Here is a 19,254-nt window from a genome sequence, read left to right as displayed (position 1 = left end):
GGGGATGTAGCTCAGTGGTAGAGCGCATGCTTCGCATGTATGAGGCCCCGGGTTCAATCCCCGGCATCTCCAGCTTTTCGCCATGCTAATCTTGCCTTTTGACAGATAGCTAGGCTGGCATCATGAGTAAGGAAGTGAGATGTCATGCAGCTGGTGCCAGAACCCCACTTTCTTCGCCTTGCAAAACCTTTTGAAATGGGGCTATCTCATTTCCCGTGTTTATAGAAAAAAATAATCTTGATTCCATAAGAAACCAAAGTGGTGATTTATCTTGGCATTCTTAGTATAGAAAACGGGCACAGCTGTCTTGGTCATTTATTTGAATTCTTCCTCTAAACCCGAGACTCTTACCAGAAGGTTTAAGAAAAACTGAATGTTTTCTTCATCCTAATCACTTCTGAATGGTCCATTAATCTACTGGTTTTGCTTTTCCAGTTCCTTTCACAGAAGCATTAAAAATGCATGTTCTTCATGCTCCGTACGGAGTAATGACTCTCCTAACTTTCTGTCCTTTCCTTCATGTTCCCATGCTGTCATCCTTTTGCCAGAAATGCCTCCAAAGGGCTGTGGATTCTTCGGCCCCATGCCCTTTCAGGAAAACTCCTTTCTGTAGGATTTCTAATTCTAGGTCCCCTGCTTTCCTTCACGCCAGCACAGCACATTTAGGTAGGTAAGCAATCCCCCTTTATGGTGATAAGATGTAGCTGAGAATGCACTATAGGAAGTGGCAATTTGTAGAGCAAGCTGCAGGTCATATTCATGATTTTCAAGATTAGACTGCAGTACTCCCACCCCACTCCCGCCGCAACCATTATTGAAAGAAAGATGAATGCAGCATGGAAAGCTGTACTGCCCAATCCTCCGATAGCTCAGTTGGGAGAGCGGAGGACTGTAGTGGAGAAACAGAAATCCTGCTAAAACTCACCTACAATGAGAGTGGCCATGGATATGAAAGAGGGAATCTAGAAAGACACCAACTCCTTAAAACTGAGCAAGATGCGATGTGGAGTAATAGCTTACAGATTTGGAGAAAATCTGAGATGTTTCTCTTGACAAAAGAAACACTGCAATGCCCTCTCTGAGGATGGAACTCAGGACCTTCAGATTATGAGACTGACGCGCTGCCTACTGCGCTAAGAAGGCTGCTTGAAACCGCTAACAAATGCGTCTACACACCATGAAGAGGGAAGGTAGCAAAAATGCTGTTCTCATGTTGGAATATCAATACAGTACGGTTGCCTCGCTGGATTAAAATCGTCTGCAGTTATAATGGTCAGAAGACTGCTCTTTCCCAGTGATTAAACCCACACCCCATACATTTAGAGATGCAAAAGAAATCAGGGCATACCATTCACCTCTCTAAGAAAGATCGTGCCATTTTTTCCCCCACATAACTGAGAATGAAATGGACTAAAAGCCAGAATTAACATGCCGCCCCTAGCCGTAGATGCATCTAGATCTCAACGCTTTACTTGCTAATGTAACATAGCTGTGTGTCCTGCAAAAAGAGCAGGGCTACCTTAAGTCATCTCACAAGATGTGGAAGCAGCACTCAACCATATCCTTCTTTGATGTATCCTGAACCAGTTGCCTTGAATACTCTGGCTTTTTCAGATTGCATCTAGCTGTTGTGTGTGGGGAATTATTCATTCTAGAGTCAACCTTATTCCATAAAAAACGGTGCTAGAAAATCCAGCTGTAAGTCATGTGGAATTCCACACCTGACGCTTCCCATTCCAGTGTCATATGTGGTGAATGTACATTCAATAGAATTCCAGGTTTCCATGCGTAGAGCAAAACCACCCCCTACAGGATGTGGGGATGTAGCTCAGTGGTAGAGCGCATGCTTCGCATGTATGAGGCCCCGGGTTCAATCCCCGGCATCTCCAGCTTTTCGCCATGCTAATCTTGCCTTTTGACAGATAGCTAGGCTGGCATCATGAGTAAGGAAGTGAGATGTCATGCAGCTGGTGCCAGAACCCCACTTTCTTCGCCTTGCAAAACCTTTTGAAATGGGGCTATCTCATTTCCCGTGTTTATAGAAAAAAATAATCTTGATTCCATAAGAAACCAAAGTGGTGATTTATCTTGGCATTCTTAGTATAGAAAACGGGCACAGCTGTCTTGGTCATTTATTTGAATTCTTCCTCTAAACCCGAGACTCTTACCAGAAGGTTTAAGAAAAACTGAATGTTTTCTTCATCCTAATCACTTCTGAATGGTCCATTAATCTACTGGTTTTGCTTTTCCAGTTCCTTTCACAGAAGCATTAAAAATGCATGTTCTTCATGCTCCGTACGGAGTAATGACTCTCCTAACTTTCTGTCCTTTCCTTCATGTTCCCATGCTGTCATCCTTTTGCCAGAAATGCCTCCAAAGGGCTGTGGATTCTTCGGCCCCATGCCCTTTCAGGAAAACTCCTTTGAGTAGGATTTCTAATTCTAGGTCCCCTGCTTTCCTTCACGCCAGCACAGCACATTTAGGTAGGTAAGCAATCCCCCTTTATGGTGATAAGATGTAGCTGAGAATGCACTATAGGAAGTGGCAATTTGTAGAGCAAGCTGCAGGTCATATTCATGATTTTCAAGATTAGACTGCAGTACTCCCACCCCACTCCCGCCGCAACCATTATTGAAAGAAAGATGAATGCAGCATGGAAAGCTGTACTGCCCAATCCTCCGATAGCTCAGTTGGGAGAGCGGAGGACTGTAGTGGAGAAACAGAAATCCTGCTAAAACTCACCTACAATGAGAGTGGCCATGGATATGAAAGAGGGAATCTAGAAAGACACCAACTCCTTAAAACTGAGCAAGATGCGATGTGGAGTAATAGCTTACAGATTTGGAGAAAATCTGAGATGTTTCTCTTGACAAAAGAAACACTGCAATGCCCTCTCTGAGGATGGAACTCAGGACCTTCAGATTATGAGACTGACGCGCTGCCTACTGCGCTAAGAAGGCTGCTTGAAACCGCTAACAAATGCGTCTACACACCATGAAGAGGGAAGGTAGCAAAAATGCTGTTCTCATGTTGGAATATCAATACAGTACGGTTGCCTCGCTGGATTAAAATCGTCTGCAGTTATAATGGTCAGAAGACTGCTCTTTCCCAGTGATTAAACCCACACCCCATACATTTAGAGATGCAAAAGAAATCAGGGCATACCATTCACCTCTCTAAGAAAGATCGTGCCATTTTTTCCCCCACATAACTGAGAATGAAATGGACTAAAAGCCAGAATTAACATGCCGCCCCTAGCCGTAGATGCATCTAGATCTCAACGCTTTACTTGCTAATGTAACATAGCTGTGTGTCCTGCAAAAAGAGCAGGGCTACCTTAAGTCATCTCACAAGATGTGGAAGCAGCACTCAACCATATCCTTCTTTGATGTATCCTGAACCAGTTGCCTTGAATACTCTGGCTTTTTCAGATTGCATCTAGCTGTTGTGTGTGGGGAATTATTCATTCTAGAGTCAACCTTATTCCATAAAAAACGGTGCTAGAAAATCCAGCTGTAAGTCATGTGGAATTCCACACCTGACGCTTCCCATTCCAGTGTCATATGTGGTGAATGTACATTCAATAGAATTCCAGGTTTCCATGCGTAGAGCAAAACCACCCCCTACAGGATGTGGGGATGTAGCTCAGTGGTAGAGCGCATGCTTCGCATGTATGAGGCCCCGGGTTCAATCCCCGGCATCTCCAGCTTTTCGCCATGCTAATCTTGCCTTTTGACAGATAGCTAGGCTGGCATCATGAGTAAGGAAGTGAGATGTCATGCAGCTGGTGCCAGAACCCCACTTTCTTCGCCTTGCAAAACCTTTTGAAATGGGGCTATCTCATTTCCCGTGTTTATAGAAAAAAATAATCTTGATTCCATAAGAAACCAAAGTGGTGATTTATCTTGGCATTCTTAGTATAGAAAACGGGCACAGCTGTCTTGGTCATTTATTTGAATTCTTCCTCTAAACCCGAGACTCTTACCAGAAGGTTTAAGAAAAACTGAATGTTTTCTTCATCCTAATCACTTCTGAATGGTCCATTAATCTACTGGTTTTGCTTTTCCAGTTCCTTTCACAGAAGCATTAAAAATGCATGTTCTTCATGCTCCGTACGGAGTAATGACTCTCCTAACTTTCTGTCCTTTCCTTCATGTTCCCATGCTGTCATCCTTTTGCCAGAAATGCCTCCAAAGGGCTGTGGATTCTTCGGCCCCATGCCCTTTCAGGAAAACTCCTTTGAGTAGGATTTCTAATTCTAGGTCCCCTGCTTTCCTTCACGCCAGCACAGCACATTTAGGTAGGTAAGCAATCCCCCTTTATGGTGATAAGATGTAGCTGAGAATGCACTATAGGAAGTGGCAATTTGTAGAGCAAGCTGCAGGTCATATTCATGATTTTCAAGATTAGACTGCAGTACTCCCACCCCACTCCCGCCGCAACCATTATTGAAAGAAAGATGAATGCAGCATGGAAAGCTGTACTGCCCAATCCTCCGATAGCTCAGTTGGGAGAGCGGAGGACTGTAGTGGAGAAACAGAAATCCTGCTAAAACTCACCTACAATGAGAGTGGCCATGGATATGAAAGAGGGAATCTAGAAAGACACCAACTCCTTAAAACTGAGCAAGATGCGATGTGGAGTAATAGCTTACAGATTTGGAGAAAATCTGAGATGTTTCTCTTGACAAAAGAAACACTGCAATGCCCTCTCTGAGGATGGAACTCAGGACCTTCAGATTATGAGACTGACGCGCTGCCTACTGCGCTAAGAAGGCTGCTTGAAACCGCTAACAAATGCGTCTACACACCATGAAGAGGGAAGGTAGCAAAAATGCTGTTCTCATGTTGGAATATCAATACAGTACGGTTGCCTCGCTGGATTAAAATCGTCTGCAGTTATAATGGTCAGAAGACTGCTCTTTCCCAGTGATTAAACCCACACCCCATACATTTAGAGATGCAAAAGAAATCAGGGCATACCATTCACCTCTCTAAGAAAGATCGTGCCATTTTTTCCCCCACATAACTGAGAATGAAATGGACTAAAAGCCAGAATTAACATGCCGCCCCTAGCCGTAGATGCATCTAGATCTCAACGCTTTACTTGCTAATGTAACATAGCTGTGTGTCCTGCAAAAAGAGCAGGGCTACCTTAAGTCATCTCACAAGATGTGGAAGCAGCACTCAACCATATCCTTCTTTGATGTATCCTGAACCAGTTGCCTTGAATACTCTGGCTTTTTCAGATTGCATCTAGCTGTTGTGTGTGGGGAATTATTCATTCTAGAGTCAACCTTATTCCATAAAAAACGGTGCTAGAAAATCCAGCTGTAAGTCATGTGGAATTCCACACCTGACGCTTCCCATTCCAGTGTCATATGTGGTGAATGTACATTCAATAGAATTCCAGGTTTCCATGCGTAGAGCAAAACCACCCCCTACAGGATGTGGGGATGTAGCTCAGTGGTAGAGCGCATGCTTCGCATGTATGAGGCCCCGGGTTCAATCCCCGGCATCTCCAGCTTTTCGCCATGCTAATCTTGCCTTTTGACAGATAGCTAGGCTGGCATCATGAGTAAGGAAGTGAGATGTCATGCAGCTGGTGCCAGAACCCCACTTTCTTCGCCTTGCAAAACCTTTTGAAATGGGGCTATCTCATTTCCCGTGTTTATAGAAAAAAATAATCTTGATTCCATAAGAAACCAAAGTGGTGATTTATCTTGGCATTCTTAGTATAGAAAACGGGCACAGCTGTCTTGGTCATTTATTTGAATTCTTCCTCTAAACCCGAGACTCTTACCAGAAGGTTTAAGAAAAACTGAATGTTTTCTTCATCCTAATCACTTCTGAATGGTCCATTAATCTACTGGTTTTGCTTTTCCAGTTCCTTTCACAGAAGCATTAAAAATGCATGTTCTTCATGCTCCGTACGGAGTAATGACTCTCCTAACTTTCTGTCCTTTCCTTCATGTTCCCATGCTGTCATCCTTTTGCCAGAAATGCATCCAAAGGGCTGTGGATTCTTCGGCCCCATGCCCTTTCAGGAAAACTCCTTTCAGTAGGATTTCTAATTCTAGGTCCCCTGCTTTCCTTCACGCCAGCACAGCACATTTAGGTAGGTAAGCAATCCCCCTTTATGGTGATAAGATGTAGCTGAGAATGCACTATAGGAAGTGGCAATTTGTAGAGCAAGCTGCAGGTCATATTCATGATTTTCAAGATTAGACTGCAGTACTCCCACCCCACTCCCGCCGCAACCATTATTGAAAGAAAGATGAATGCAGCATGGAAAGCTGTACTGCCCAATCCTCCGATAGCTCAGTTGGGAGAGCGGAGGACTGTAGTGGAGAAACAGAAATCCTGCTAAAACTCACCTACAATGAGAGTGGCCATGGATATGAAAGAGGGAATCTAGAAAGACACCAACTCCTTAAAACTGAGCAAGATGCGATGTGGAGTAATAGCTTACAGATTTGGAGAAAATCTGAGATGTTTCTCTTGACAAAAGAAACACTGCAATGCCCTCTCTGAGGATGGAACTCAGGACCTTCAGATTATGAGACTGACGCGCTGCCTACTGCGCTAAGAAGGCTGCTTGAAACCGCTAACAAATGCGTCTACACACCATGAAGAGGGAAGGTAGCAAAAATGCTGTTCTCATGTTGGAATATCAATACAGTACGGTTGCCTCGCTGGATTAAAATCGTCTGCAGTTATAATGGTCAGAAGACTGCTCTTTCCCAGTGATTAAACCCACACCCCATACATTTAGAGATGCAAAAGAAATCAGGGCATACCATTCACCTCTCTAAGAAAGATCGTGCCATTTTTTCCCCCACATAACTGAGAATGAAATGGACTAAAACCCAGAATTAACATGCCGCCCCTAGCCGTAGATGCATCTAGATCTCAACGCTTTACTTGCTAATGTAACATAGCTGTGTGTCCTGCAAAAAGAGCAGGGCTACCTTATGTCATCTCACAAGATGTGGAAGCAGCACTCAACCATATCCTTCTTTGATGTATCCTGAACCAGTTGCCTTGAATACTCTGGCTTTTTCAGATTGCATCTAGCTGTTGTGTGTGGGGAATTATTCATTCTAGAGTCAACCTTATTCCATAAAAAACGGTGCTAGAAAATCCAGCTGTAAGTCATGTGGAATTCCACACCTGACGCTTCCCATTCCAGTGTCATATGTGGTGAATGTACATTCAATAGAATTCCAGGTTTCCATGCGTAGAGCAAAACCACCCCCTACGGGATGTAGCTCAGTGGTAGAGCGCATGCTTCGCATGTATGAGGCCCCAGGTTCAATCCCCGGCATCTCCAGCTTTTTGCCATGCTAATCTTGCCTTTTGACAGATAGCTAGGCTGGCATCATGAGTAAGGAAGTGAGATGTCATGCAGCTGGTGCCAGAACCCCACTTTCTTCGCCTTGCAAAACCTTTTGAAATGGGGCTATCTCATTTCCCGTGTTTATAGAAAAAAATAATCTTGATTCCATAAGAAACCAAAGTGGTGATTTATCTTGGCATTCTTAGTATAGAAAACGGGCACAGCTGTCTTGGTCATTTATTTGAATTCTTCCTCTAAACCCGAGACTCTTACCAGAAGGTTTAAGAAAAACTGAATGTTTTCTTCATCCTAATCACTTCTGAATGGTCCATTAATCTACTGGTTTTGCTTTTCCAGTTCCTTTCACAGAAGCATTAAAAATGCATGTTCTTCATGCTCCGTACGGAGTAATGACTCTCCTAACTTTCTGTCCTTTCCTTCATGTTCCCATGCTGTCATCCTTTTGCCAGAAATGCCTCCAAAGGGCTGTGGATTCTTCGGCCCCATGCCCTTTCAGGAAAACTCCTTTCTGTAGGATTTCTAATTCTAGGTCCCCTGCTTTCCTTCACGCCAGCACAGCACATTTAGGTAGGTAAGCAATCCCCCTTTATGGTGATAAGATGTAGCTGAGAATGCACTATAGGAAGTGGCAATTTGTAGAGCAAGCTGCAGGTCATATTCATGATTTTCAAGATTAGACTGCAGTACTCCCACCCCACTCCCGCCGCAACCATTATTGAAAGAAAGATGAATGCAGCATGGAAAGCTGTACTGCCCAATCCTCCGATAGCTCAGTTGGGAGAGCGGAGGACTGTAGTGGAGAAACAGAAATCCTGCTAAAACTCACCTACAATGAGAGTGGCCATGGATATGAAAGAGGGAATCTAGAAAGACACCAACTCCTTAAAACTGAGCAAGATGCGATGTGGAGTAATAGCTTACAGATTTGGAGAAAATCTGAGATGTTTCTCTTGACAAAAGAAACACTGCAATGCCCTCTCTGAGGATGGAACTCAGGACCTTCAGATTATGAGACTGACGCGCTGCCTACTGCGCTAAGAAGGCTGCTTGAAACCGCTAACAAATGCGTCTACACACCATGAAGAGGGAAGGTAGCAAAAATGCTGTTCTCATGTTGGAATATCAATACAGTACGGTTGCCTCGCTGGATTAAAATCGTCTGCAGTTATAATGGTCAGAAGACTGCTCTTTCCCAGTGATTAAACCCACACCCCATACATTTAGAGATGCAAAAGAAATCAGGGCATACCATTCACCTCTCTAAGAAAGATCATGCCATTTTTTCCCCCACATAACTGAGAATGAAATGGACTAAAAGCCAGAATTAACATGCCGCCCCTAGCCGTAGATGCATCTAGATCTCAACGCTTTACTTGCTAATGTAACATAGCTGTGTGTCCTGCAAAAAGAGCAGGGCTACCTTAAGTCATCTCACAAGATGTGGAAGCAGCACTCAACCATATCCTTCTTTGATGTATCCTGAACCAGTTGCCTTGAATACTCTGGCTTTTTCAGATTGCATCTAGCTGTTGTGTGTGGGGAATTATTCATTCTAGAGTCAACCTTATTCCATAAAAAACGGTGCTAGAAAATCCAGCTGTAAGTCATGTGGAATTCCACACCTGACGCTTCCCATTCCAGTGTCATATGTGGTGAATGTACATTCAATAGAATTCCAGGTTTCCATGCGTAGAGCAAAACCAGCCCCTACAGGATGTGGGGATGTAGCTCAGTGGTAGAGCGCATGCTTCGCATGTATGAGGCCCCGGGTTCAATCCCCGGCATCTCCAGCTTTTCGCCATGCTAATCTTGCCTTTTGACAGATAGCTAGGCTGGCATCATGAGTAAGGAAGTGAGATGTCATGCAGCTGGTGCCAGAACCCCACTTTCTTCGCCTTGCAAAACCTTTTGAAATGGGGCTATCTCATTTCCCGTGTTTATAGAAAAAAATAATCTTGATTCCATAAGAAACCAAAGTGGTGATTTATCTTGGCATTCTTAGTATAGAAAACGGGCACAGCTGTCTTGGTCATTTATTTGAATTCTTCCTCTAAACCCAAGACTCTTACCAGAAGGTTTAAGAAAAACTGAATGTTTTCTTCATCCTAATCACTTCTGAATGGTCCATTAATCTACTGGTTTTGCTTTTCCAGTTCCTTTCACAGAAGCATTAAAAATGCATGTTCTTCATGCTCCGTACGGAGTAATGACTCTCCTAACTTTCTGTCCTTTCCTTCATGTTCCCATGCTGTCATCCTTTTGCCAGAAATGCCTCCAAAGGGCTGTGGATTCTTCGGCCCCATGCCCTTTCAGGAAAACTCCTTTCTGTAGGATTTCTAATTCTAGGTCCCCTGCTTTCCTTCACGCCAGCACAGCACATTTAGGTAGGTAAGCAATCCCCCTTTATGGTGATAAGATGTAGCTGAGAATGCACTATAGGAAGTGGCAATTTGTAGAGCAAGCTGCAGGTCATATTCATGATTTTCAAGATTAGACTGCAGTACTCCCACCCCACTCCCGCCGCAACCATTATTGAAAGAAAGATGAATGCAGCATGGAAAGCTGTACTGCCCAATCCTCCGATAGCTCAGTTGGGAGAGCGGAGGACTGTAGTGGAGAAACAGAAATCCTGCTAAAACTCACCTACAATGAGAGTGGCCATGGATATGAAAGAGGGAATCTAGAAAGACACCAACTCCTTAAAACTGAGCAAGATGCGATGTGGAGTAATAGCTTACAGATTTGGAGAAAATCTGAGATGTTTCTCTTGACAAAAGAAACACTGCAATGCCCTCTCTGAGGATGGAACTCAGGACCTTCAGATTATGAGACTGACGCGCTGCCTACTGCGCTAAGAAGGCTGCTTGAAACCGCTAACAAATGCGTCTACACACCATGAAGAGGGAAGGTAGCAAAAATGCTGTTCTCATGTTGGAATATCAATACAGTACGGTTGCCTCGCTGGATTAAAATCGTCTGCAGTTATAATGGTCAGAAGACTGCTCTTTCCCAGTGATTAAACCCACACCCCATACATTTAGAGATGCAAAAGAAATCAGGGCATACCATTCACCTCTCTAAGAAAGATCATGCCATTTTTTCCCCCACATAACTGAGAATGAAATGGACTAAAAGCCAGAATTAACATGCCGCCCCTAGCCGTAGATGCATCTAGATCTCAACGCTTTACTTGCTAATGTAACATAGCTGTGTGTCCTGCAAAAAGAGCAGGGCTACCTTAAGTCATCTCACAAGATGTGGAAGCAGCACTCAACCATATCCTTCTTTGATGTATCCTGAACCAGTTGCCTTGAATACTCTGGCTTTTTCAGATTGCATCTAGCTGTTGTGTGTGGGGAATTATTCATTCTAGAGTCAACCTTATTCCATAAAAAACGGTGCTAGAAAATCCAGCTGTAAGTCATGTGGAATTCCACACCTGACGCTTCCCATTCCAGTGTCATATGTGGTGAATGTACATTCAATAGAATTCCAGGTTTCCATGCGTAGAGCAAAACCAGCCCCTACAGGATGTGGGGATGTAGCTCAGTGGTAGAGCGCATGCTTCGCATGTATGAGGCCCCGGGTTCAATCCCCGGCATCTCCAGCTTTTCGCCATGCTAATCTTGCCTTTTGACAGATAGCTAGGCTGGCATCATGAGTAAGGAAGTGAGATGTCATGCAGCTGGTGCCAGAACCCCACTTTCTTCGCCTTGCAAAACCTTTTGAAATGGGGCTATCTCATTTCCCGTGTTTATAGAAAAAAATAATCTTGATTCCATAAGAAACCAAAGTGGTGATTTATCTTGGCATTCTTAGTATAGAAAACGGGCACAGCTGTCTTGGTCATTTATTTGAATTCTTCCTCTAAACCCAAGACTCTTACCAGAAGGTTTAAGAAAAACTGAATGTTTTCTTCATCCTAATCACTTCTGAATGGTCCATTAATCTACTGGTTTTGCTTTTCCAGTTCCTTTCACAGAAGCATTAAAAATGCATGTTCTTCATGCTCCGTACGGAGTAATGACTCTCCTAACTTTCTGTCCTTTCCTTCATGTTCCCATGCTGTCATCCTTTTGCCAGAAATGCCTCCAAAGGGCTGTGGATTCTTCGGCCCCATGCCCTTTCAGGAAAACTCCTTTGAGTAGGATTTCTAATTCTAGGTCCCCTGCTTTCCTTCACGCCAGCACAGCACATTTAGGTAGGTAAGCAATCCCCCTTTATGGTGATAAGATGTAGCTGAGAATGCACTATAGGAAGTGGCAATTTGTAGAGCAAGCTGCAGGTCATATTCATGATTTTCAAGATTAGACTGCAGTACTCCCACCCCACTCCCGCCGCAACCATTATTGAAAGAAAGATGAATGCAGCATGGAAAGCTGTACTGCCCAATCCTCCGATAGCTCAGTTGGGAGAGCGGAGGACTGTAGTGGAGAAACAGAAATCCTGCTAAAACTCACCTACAATGAGAGTGGCCATGGATATGAAAGAGGGAATCTAGAAAGACACCAACTCCTTAAAACTGAGCAAGATGCGATGTGGAGTAATAGCTTACAGATTTGGAGAAAATCTGAGATGTTTCTCTTGACAAAAGAAACACTGCAATGCCCTCTCTGAGGATGGAACTCAGGACCTTCAGATTATGAGACTGACGCGCTGCCTACTGCGCTAAGAAGGCTGCTTGAAACCGCTAACAAATGCGTCTACACACCATGAAGAGGGAAGGTAGCAAAAATGCTGTTCTCATGTTGGAATATCAATACAGTACGGTTGCCTCGCTGGATTAAAATCGTCTGCAGTTATAATGGTCAGAAGACTGCTCTTTCCCAGTGATTAAACCCACACCCCATACATTTAGAGATGCAAAAGAAATCAGGGCATACCATTCACCTCTCTAAGAAAGATCGTGCCATTTTTTCCCCCACATAACTGAGAATGAAATGGACTAAAAGCCAGAATTAACATGCCGCCCCTAGCCGTAGATGCATCTAGATCTCAACGCTTTACTTGCTAATGTAACATAGCTGTGTGTCCTGCAAAAAGAGCAGGGCTACCTTAAGTCATCTCACAAGATGTGGAAGCAGCACTCAACCATATCCTTCTTTGATGTATCCTGAACCAGTTGCCTTGAATACTCTGGCTTTTTCAGATTGCATCTAGCTGTTGTGTGTGGGGAATTATTCATTCTAGAGTCAACCTTATTCCATAAAAAACGGTGCTAGAAAATCCAGCTGTAAGTCATGTGGAATTCCACACCTGACGCTTCCCATTCCAGTGTCATATGTGGTGAATGTACATTCAATAGAATTCCAGGTTTCCATGCGTAGAGCAAAACCACCCCCTACAGGATGTGGGGATGTAGCTCAGTGGTAGAGCGCATGCTTCGCATGTATGAGGCCCCGGGTTCAATCCCCGGCATCTCCAGCTTTTCGCCATGCTAATCTTGCCTTTTGACAGATAGCTAGGCTGGCATCATGAGTAAGGAAGTGAGATGTCATGCAGCTGGTGCCAGAACCCCACTTTCTTCGCCTTGCAAAACCTTTTGAAATGGGGCTATCTCATTTCCCGTGTTTATAGAAAAAAATAATCTTGATTCCATAAGAAACCAAAGTGGTGATTTATCTTGGCATTCTTAGTATAGAAAACGGGCACAGCTGTCTTGGTCATTTATTTGAATTCTTCCTCTAAACCCGAGACTCTTACCAGAAGGTTTAAGAAAAACTGAATGTTTTCTTCATCCTAATCACTTCTGAATGGTCCATTAATCTACTGGTTTTGCTTTTCCAGTTCCTTTCACAGAAGCATTAAAAATGCATGTTCTTCATGCTCCGTACGGAGTAATGACTCTCCTAACTTTCTGTCCTTTCCTTCATGTTCCCATGCTGTCATCCTTTTGCCAGAAATGCCTCCAAAGGGCTGTGGATTCTTCGGCCCCATGCCCTTTCAGGAAAACTCCTTTCTGTAGGATTTCTAATTCTAGGTCCCCTGCTTTCCTTCACGCCAGCACAGCACATTTAGGTAGGTAAGCAATCCCCCTTTATGGTGATAAGATGTAGCTGAGAATGCACTATAGGAAGTGGCAATTTGTAGAGCAAGCTGCAGGTCATATTCATGATTTTCAAGATTAGACTGCAGTACTCCCACCCCACTCCCGCCGCAACCATTATTGAAAGAAAGATGAATGCAGCATGGAAAGCTGTACTGCCCAATCCTCCGATAGCTCAGTTGGGAGAGCGGAGGACTGTAGTGGAGAAACAGAAATCCTGCTAAAACTCACCTACAATGAGAGTGGCCATGGATATGAAAGAGGGAATCTAGAAAGACACCAACTCCTTAAAACTGAGCAAGATGCGATGTGGAGTAATAGCTTACAGATTTGGAGAAAATCTGAGATGTTTCTCTTGACAAAAGAAACACTGCAATGCCCTCTCTGAGGATGGAACTCAGGACCTTCAGATTATGAGACTGACGCGCTGCCTACTGCGCTAAGAAGGCTGCTTGAAACCGCTAACAAATGCGTCTACACACCATGAAGAGGGAAGGTAGCAAAAATGCTGTTCTCATGTTGGAATATCAATACAGTACGGTTGCCTCGCTGGATTAAAATCGTCTGCAGTTATAATGGTCAGAAGACTGCTCTTTCCCAGTGATTAAACCCACACCCCATACATTTAGAGATGCAAAAGAAATCAGGGCATACCATTCACCTCTCTAAGAAAGATCATGCCATTTTTTCCCCCACATAACTGAGAATGAAATGGACTAAAAGCCAGAATTAACATGCCGCCCCTAGCCGTAGATGCATCTAGATCTCAACGCTTTACTTGCTAATGTAACATAGCTGTGTGTCCTGCAAAAAGAGCAGGGCTACCTTAAGTCATCTCACAAGATGTGGAAGCAGCACTCAACCATATCCTTCTTTGATGTATCCTGAACCAGTTGCCTTGAATACTCTGGCTTTTTCAGATTGCATCTAGCTGTTGTGTGTGGGGAATTATTCATTCTAGAGTCAACCTTATTCCATAAAAAACGGTGCTAGAAAATCCAGCTGTAAGTCATGTGGAATTCCACACCTGACGCTTCCCATTCCAGTGTCATATGTGGTGAATGTACATTCAATAGAATTCCAGGTTTCCATGCGTAGAGCAAAACCAGCCCCTACAGGATGTGGGGATGTAGCTCAGTGGTAGAGCGCATGCTTCGCATGTATGAGGCCCCGGGTTCAATCCCCGGCATCTCCAGCTTTTCGCCATGCTAATCTTGCCTTTTGACAGATAGCTAGGCTGGCATCATGAGTAAGGAAGTGAGATGTCATGCAGCTGGTGCCAGAACCCCACTTTCTTCGCCTTGCAAAACCTTTTGAAATGGGGCTATCTCATTTCCCGTGTTTATAGAAAAAAATAATCTTGATTCCATAAGAAACCAAAGTGGTGATTTATCTTGGCATTCTTAGTATAGAAAACGGGCACAGCTGTCTTGGTCATTTATTTGAATTCTTCCTCTAAACCCAAGACTCTTACCAGAAGGTTTAAGAAAAACTGAATGTTTTCTTCATCCTAATCACTTCTGAATGGTCCATTAATCTACTGGTTTTGCTTTTCCAGTTCCTTTCACAGAAGCATTAAAAATGCATGTTCTTCATGCTCCGTACGGAGTAATGACTCTCCTAACTTTCTGTCCTTTCCTTCATGTTCCCATGCTGTCATCCTTTTGCCAGAAATGCCTCCAAAGGGCTGTGGATTCTTCGGCCCCATGCCCTTTCAGGAAAACTCCTTTCTGTAGGATTTCTAATTCTAGGTCCCCTGCTTTCCTTCACGCCAGCACAGCACATTTAGGTAGGTAAGCAATCCCCCTTTATGGTGATAAGATGTAGCTGAGAATGCACTATAGGAAGTGGCAATTTGTAGAGCAAGCTGCAGGTCATATTCATGATTTTCAAGATTAGACTGCAGTACTCCCACCCCACTCCCGCCGCAACCATTATTGAAAGAAAGATGAATGCAGCATGGAAAGCTGTACTGCCCAATCCTCCGATAGCTCAGTTGGGAGAGCGGAGGACTGTAGTGGAGAAACAGAAATCCTGCTAAAACTCACCTACAATGAGAGTGGCCATGGATATGAAAGAGGGAATCTAGAAAGACACCAACTCCTTAAAACTGAGCAAGATGCGATGTGGAGTAATAGCTTACAGATTTGGAGAAAATCTGAGATGTTTCTCTTGACAAAAGAAACACTGCAATGCCCTCTCCGAGGATGGAACTCAGGACCTTCAGATTATGAGACTGACGCGCTGCCTACTGCGCTAAGAAGGCTGCTTGAAACCGCTAACAAATGCGTCTACACACCATGAAGAGGGAAGGTAGCAAAAATGCTGTTCTCATGTTGGAATATCAATACAGTACGGTTGCCTCGCTGGATTAAAATCGTCTGCAGTTATAATGGTCAGAAGACTGCTCTTTCCCAGTGATTAAACCCACACCCCATACATTTAGAGATGCAAAAGAAATCAGGGCATACCATTCACCTCTCTAAGAAAGATCATGCCATTTTTTCCCCCACATAACTGAGAATGAAATGGACTAAAAGCCAGAATTAACATGCCGCCCCTAGCCGTAGATGCATCTAGATCTCAACGCTTTACTTGCTAATGTAACATAGCTGTGTGTCCTGCAAAAAGAGCAGGGCTACCTTAAGTCATCTCACAAGATGTGGAAGCAGCACTCAACCATATCCTTCTTTGATGTATCCTGAACCAGTTGCCTTGAATACTCTGGCTTTTTCAGATTGCATCTAGCTGTTGTGTGTGGGGAATTATTCATTCTAGAGTCAACCTTATTCCATAAAAAACGGTGCTAGAAAATCCAGCTGTAAGTCATGTGGAATTCCACACCTGACGCTTCCCATTCCAGTGTCATATGTGGTGAATGTACATTCAATAGAATTCCAGGTTTCCATGCGTAGAGCAAAACCAGCCCCTACAGGATGTGGGGATGTAGCTCAGTGGTAGAGCGCATGCTTCGCATGTATGAGGCCCCGGGTTCAATCCCCGGCATCTCCAGCTTTTCGCCATGCTAATCTTGCCTTTTGACAGATAGCTAGGCTGGCATCATGAGTAAGGAAGTGAGATGTCATGCAGCTGGTGCCAGAACCCCACTTTCTTCGCCTTGCAAAACCTTTTGAAATGGGGCTATCTCATTTCCCGTGTTTATAGAAAAAAATAATCTTGATTCCATAAGAAACCAAAGTGGTGATTTATCTTGGCATTCTTAGTATAGAAAACGGGCACAGCTGTCTTGGTCATTTATTTGAATTCTTCCTCTAAACCCAAGACTCTTACCAGAAGGTTTAAGAAAAACTGAATGTTTTCTTCATCCTAATCACTTCTGAATGGTCCATTAATCTACTGGTTTTGCTTTTCCAGTTCCTTTCACAGAAGCATTAAAAATGCATGTTCTTCATGCTCCGTACGGAGTAATGACTCTCCTAACTTTCTGTCCTTTCCTTCATGTTCCCATGCTGTCATCCTTTTGCCAGAAATGCCTCCAAAGGGCTGTGGATTCTTCGGCCCCATGCCCTTTCAGGAAAACTCCTTTGAGTAGGATTTCTAATTCTAGGTCCCCTGCTTTCCTTCACGCCAGCACAGCACATTTAGGTAGGTAAGCAATCCCCCTTTATGGTGATAAGATGTAGCTGAGAATGCACTATAGGAAGTGGCAATTTGTAGAGCAAGCTGCAGGTCATATTCATGATTTTCAAGATTAGACTGCAGTACTCCCACCCCACTCCCGCCGCAACCATTATTGAAAGAAAGATGAATGCAGCATGGAAAGCTGTACTGCCCAATCCTCCGATAGCTCAGTTGGGAGAGCGGAGGACTGTAGTGGAGAAACAGAAATCCTGCTAAAACTCACCTACAATGAGAGTGGCCATGGATATGAAAGAGGGAATCTAGAAAGACACCAACTCCTTAAAACTGAGCAAGATGCGATGTGGAGTAATAGCTTACAGATTTGGAGAAAATCTGAGATGTTTCTCTTGACAAAAGAAACACTGCAATGCCCTCTCTGAGGATGGAACTCAGGACCTTCAGATTATGAGACTGACGCGCTGCCTACTGCGCTAAGAAGGCTGCTTGAAACCGCTAACAAATGCGTCTACACACCATGAAGAGGGAAGGTAGCAAAAATGCTGTTCTCATGTTGGAATATCAATACAGTACGGTTGCCTCGCTGGATTAAAATCGTCTGCAGTTATAATGGTCAGAAGACTGCTCTTTCCCAGTGATTAAACCCACACCCCATACATTTAGAGATGCAAAAGAAATCAGGGCATACCATTCACCTCTCTAAGAAAGATCGTGCCATTTTTTCCCCCACATAACTGAGAATGAAATGGACTAAAAGCCAGAATTAACATGCCGCCCCTAGCCGTAGATGCATCTAGATCTCAACGCTTTACTTGCTAATGTAACATAGCTGTGTGTCCTGCAAAAAGAGCAGGGCTACCTTAAGTCATCTCACAAGATGTGGAAGCAGCACTCAACCATATCCTTCTTTGATGTATCCTGAACCAGTTGCCTTGAATACTCTGGCTTTTTCAGATTGCATCTAGCTGTTGTGTGTGGGGAATTATTCATTCTAGAGTCAACCTTATTCCATAAAAAACGGTGCTAGAAAATCCAGCTGTAAGTCATGTGGAATTCCACACCTGACGCTTCCCATTCCAGTGTCATATGTGGTGAATGTACATTCAATAGAATTCCAGGTTTCCATGCGTAGAGCAAAACCACCCCCTACAGGATGTGGGGATGTAGCTCAGTGGTAGAGCGCATGCTTCGCATGTATGAGGCCCCGGGTTCAATCCCCGGCATCTCCAGCTTTTCGCCATGCTAATCTTGCCTTTTGACAGATAGCTAGGCTGGCATCATGAGTAAGGAAGTGAGATGTCATGCAGCTGGTGCCAGAACCCCACTTTCTTCGCCTTGCAAAACCTTTTGAAATGGGGCTATCTCATTTCCCGTGTTTATAGAAAAAAATAATCTTGATTCCATAAGAAACCAAAGTGGTGATTTATCTTGGCATTCTTAGTATAGAAAACGGGCACAGCTGTCTTGGTCATTTATTTGAATTCTTCCTCTAAACCCGAGACTCTTACCAGAAGGTTTAAGAAAAACTGAATGTTTTCTTCATCCTAATCACTTCTGAATGGTCCATTAATCTACTGGTTTTGCTTTTCCAGTTCCTTTCACAGAAGCATTAAAAATGCATGTTCTTCATGCTCCGTACGGAGTAATGACTCTCCTAACTTTCTGTCCTTTCCTTCATGTTCCCATGCTGTCATCCTTTTGCCAGAAATGCCTCCAAAGGGCTGTGGATTCTTCGGCCCCATGCCCTTTCAGGAAAACTCCTTTCTGTAGGATTTCTAATTCTAGGTCCCCTCCTTTCCTTCACGCCAGCACAGCACATTTAGGTAGGTAAGCAATCCCCCTTTATGGTGATAAGATGTAGCTGAGAATGCACTATAGGAAGTGGCAATTTGTAGAGCAAGCTGCAGGTCATATTCATGATTTTCAAGATTAGACTGCAGTACTCCCACCCCACTCCCGCCGCAACCATTATTGAAAGAAAGATGAATGCAGCATGGAAAGCTGTACTGCCCAATCCTCCGATAGCTCAGTTGGGAGAGCGGAGGACTGTAGTGGAGAAACAGAAATCCTGCTAAAACTCACCTACAATGAGAGTGGCCATGGATATGAAAGAGGGAATCTAGAAAGACACCAACTCCTTAAAACTGAGCAAGATGCGATGTGGAGTAATAGCTTACAGATTTGGAGAAAATCTGAGATGTTTCTCTTGACAAAAGAAACACTGCAATGCCCTCTCTGAGGATGGAACT

The 19,254-nt window shown here is 43.8% G+C and overlaps 10 non-coding genes across 10 annotated transcripts; all 10 read left to right on the top strand.

Annotated features, from left to right (window-relative positions):
* TRNAA-CGC (transfer RNA alanine (anticodon CGC)) lies at positions 1-72 on the top strand. The gene has a single exon. It is a non-coding gene; the product is annotated as a tRNA-Ala (tRNA).
* A 1,745-nt stretch (positions 73-1,817) lies between these two features.
* Positions 1,818-1,889, top strand: TRNAA-CGC (transfer RNA alanine (anticodon CGC)). Its single transcript has one exon. It is a non-coding gene; the product is annotated as a tRNA-Ala (tRNA).
* A 1,745-nt stretch (positions 1,890-3,634) lies between these two features.
* On the top strand, positions 3,635-3,706 carry TRNAA-CGC (transfer RNA alanine (anticodon CGC)). The gene has a single exon. It is a non-coding gene; the product is annotated as a tRNA-Ala (tRNA).
* A 1,745-nt stretch (positions 3,707-5,451) lies between these two features.
* On the top strand, positions 5,452-5,523 carry TRNAA-CGC (transfer RNA alanine (anticodon CGC)). The gene has a single exon. It is a non-coding gene; the product is annotated as a tRNA-Ala (tRNA).
* A 3,554-nt stretch (positions 5,524-9,077) lies between these two features.
* TRNAA-CGC (transfer RNA alanine (anticodon CGC)) lies at positions 9,078-9,149 on the top strand. The gene has a single exon. It is a non-coding gene; the product is annotated as a tRNA-Ala (tRNA).
* A 1,745-nt stretch (positions 9,150-10,894) lies between these two features.
* On the top strand, positions 10,895-10,966 carry TRNAA-CGC (transfer RNA alanine (anticodon CGC)). The gene has a single exon. It is a non-coding gene; the product is annotated as a tRNA-Ala (tRNA).
* A 1,745-nt stretch (positions 10,967-12,711) lies between these two features.
* On the top strand, positions 12,712-12,783 carry TRNAA-CGC (transfer RNA alanine (anticodon CGC)). Its single transcript has one exon. It is a non-coding gene; the product is annotated as a tRNA-Ala (tRNA).
* Positions 12,784-14,528: 1,745 nt separating this feature from the next.
* Positions 14,529-14,600, top strand: TRNAA-CGC (transfer RNA alanine (anticodon CGC)). Its single transcript has one exon. It is a non-coding gene; the product is annotated as a tRNA-Ala (tRNA).
* Positions 14,601-16,345: 1,745 nt separating this feature from the next.
* On the top strand, positions 16,346-16,417 carry TRNAA-CGC (transfer RNA alanine (anticodon CGC)). Its single transcript has one exon. It is a non-coding gene; the product is annotated as a tRNA-Ala (tRNA).
* A 1,745-nt stretch (positions 16,418-18,162) lies between these two features.
* TRNAA-CGC (transfer RNA alanine (anticodon CGC)) lies at positions 18,163-18,234 on the top strand. Its single transcript has one exon. It is a non-coding gene; the product is annotated as a tRNA-Ala (tRNA).
* Positions 18,235-19,254: the final 1,020 nt, after the last annotated feature.

This window comes from Pleurodeles waltl, unplaced genomic scaffold (assembly GCF_031143425.1).
Source record: "Pleurodeles waltl isolate 20211129_DDA unplaced genomic scaffold, aPleWal1.hap1.20221129 scaffold_247, whole genome shotgun sequence".
NCBI lineage: Eukaryota > Metazoa > Chordata > Amphibia > Caudata > Salamandridae > Pleurodeles > Pleurodeles waltl.
This window is presented reverse-complemented; position numbering and strand designations above follow the sequence as displayed.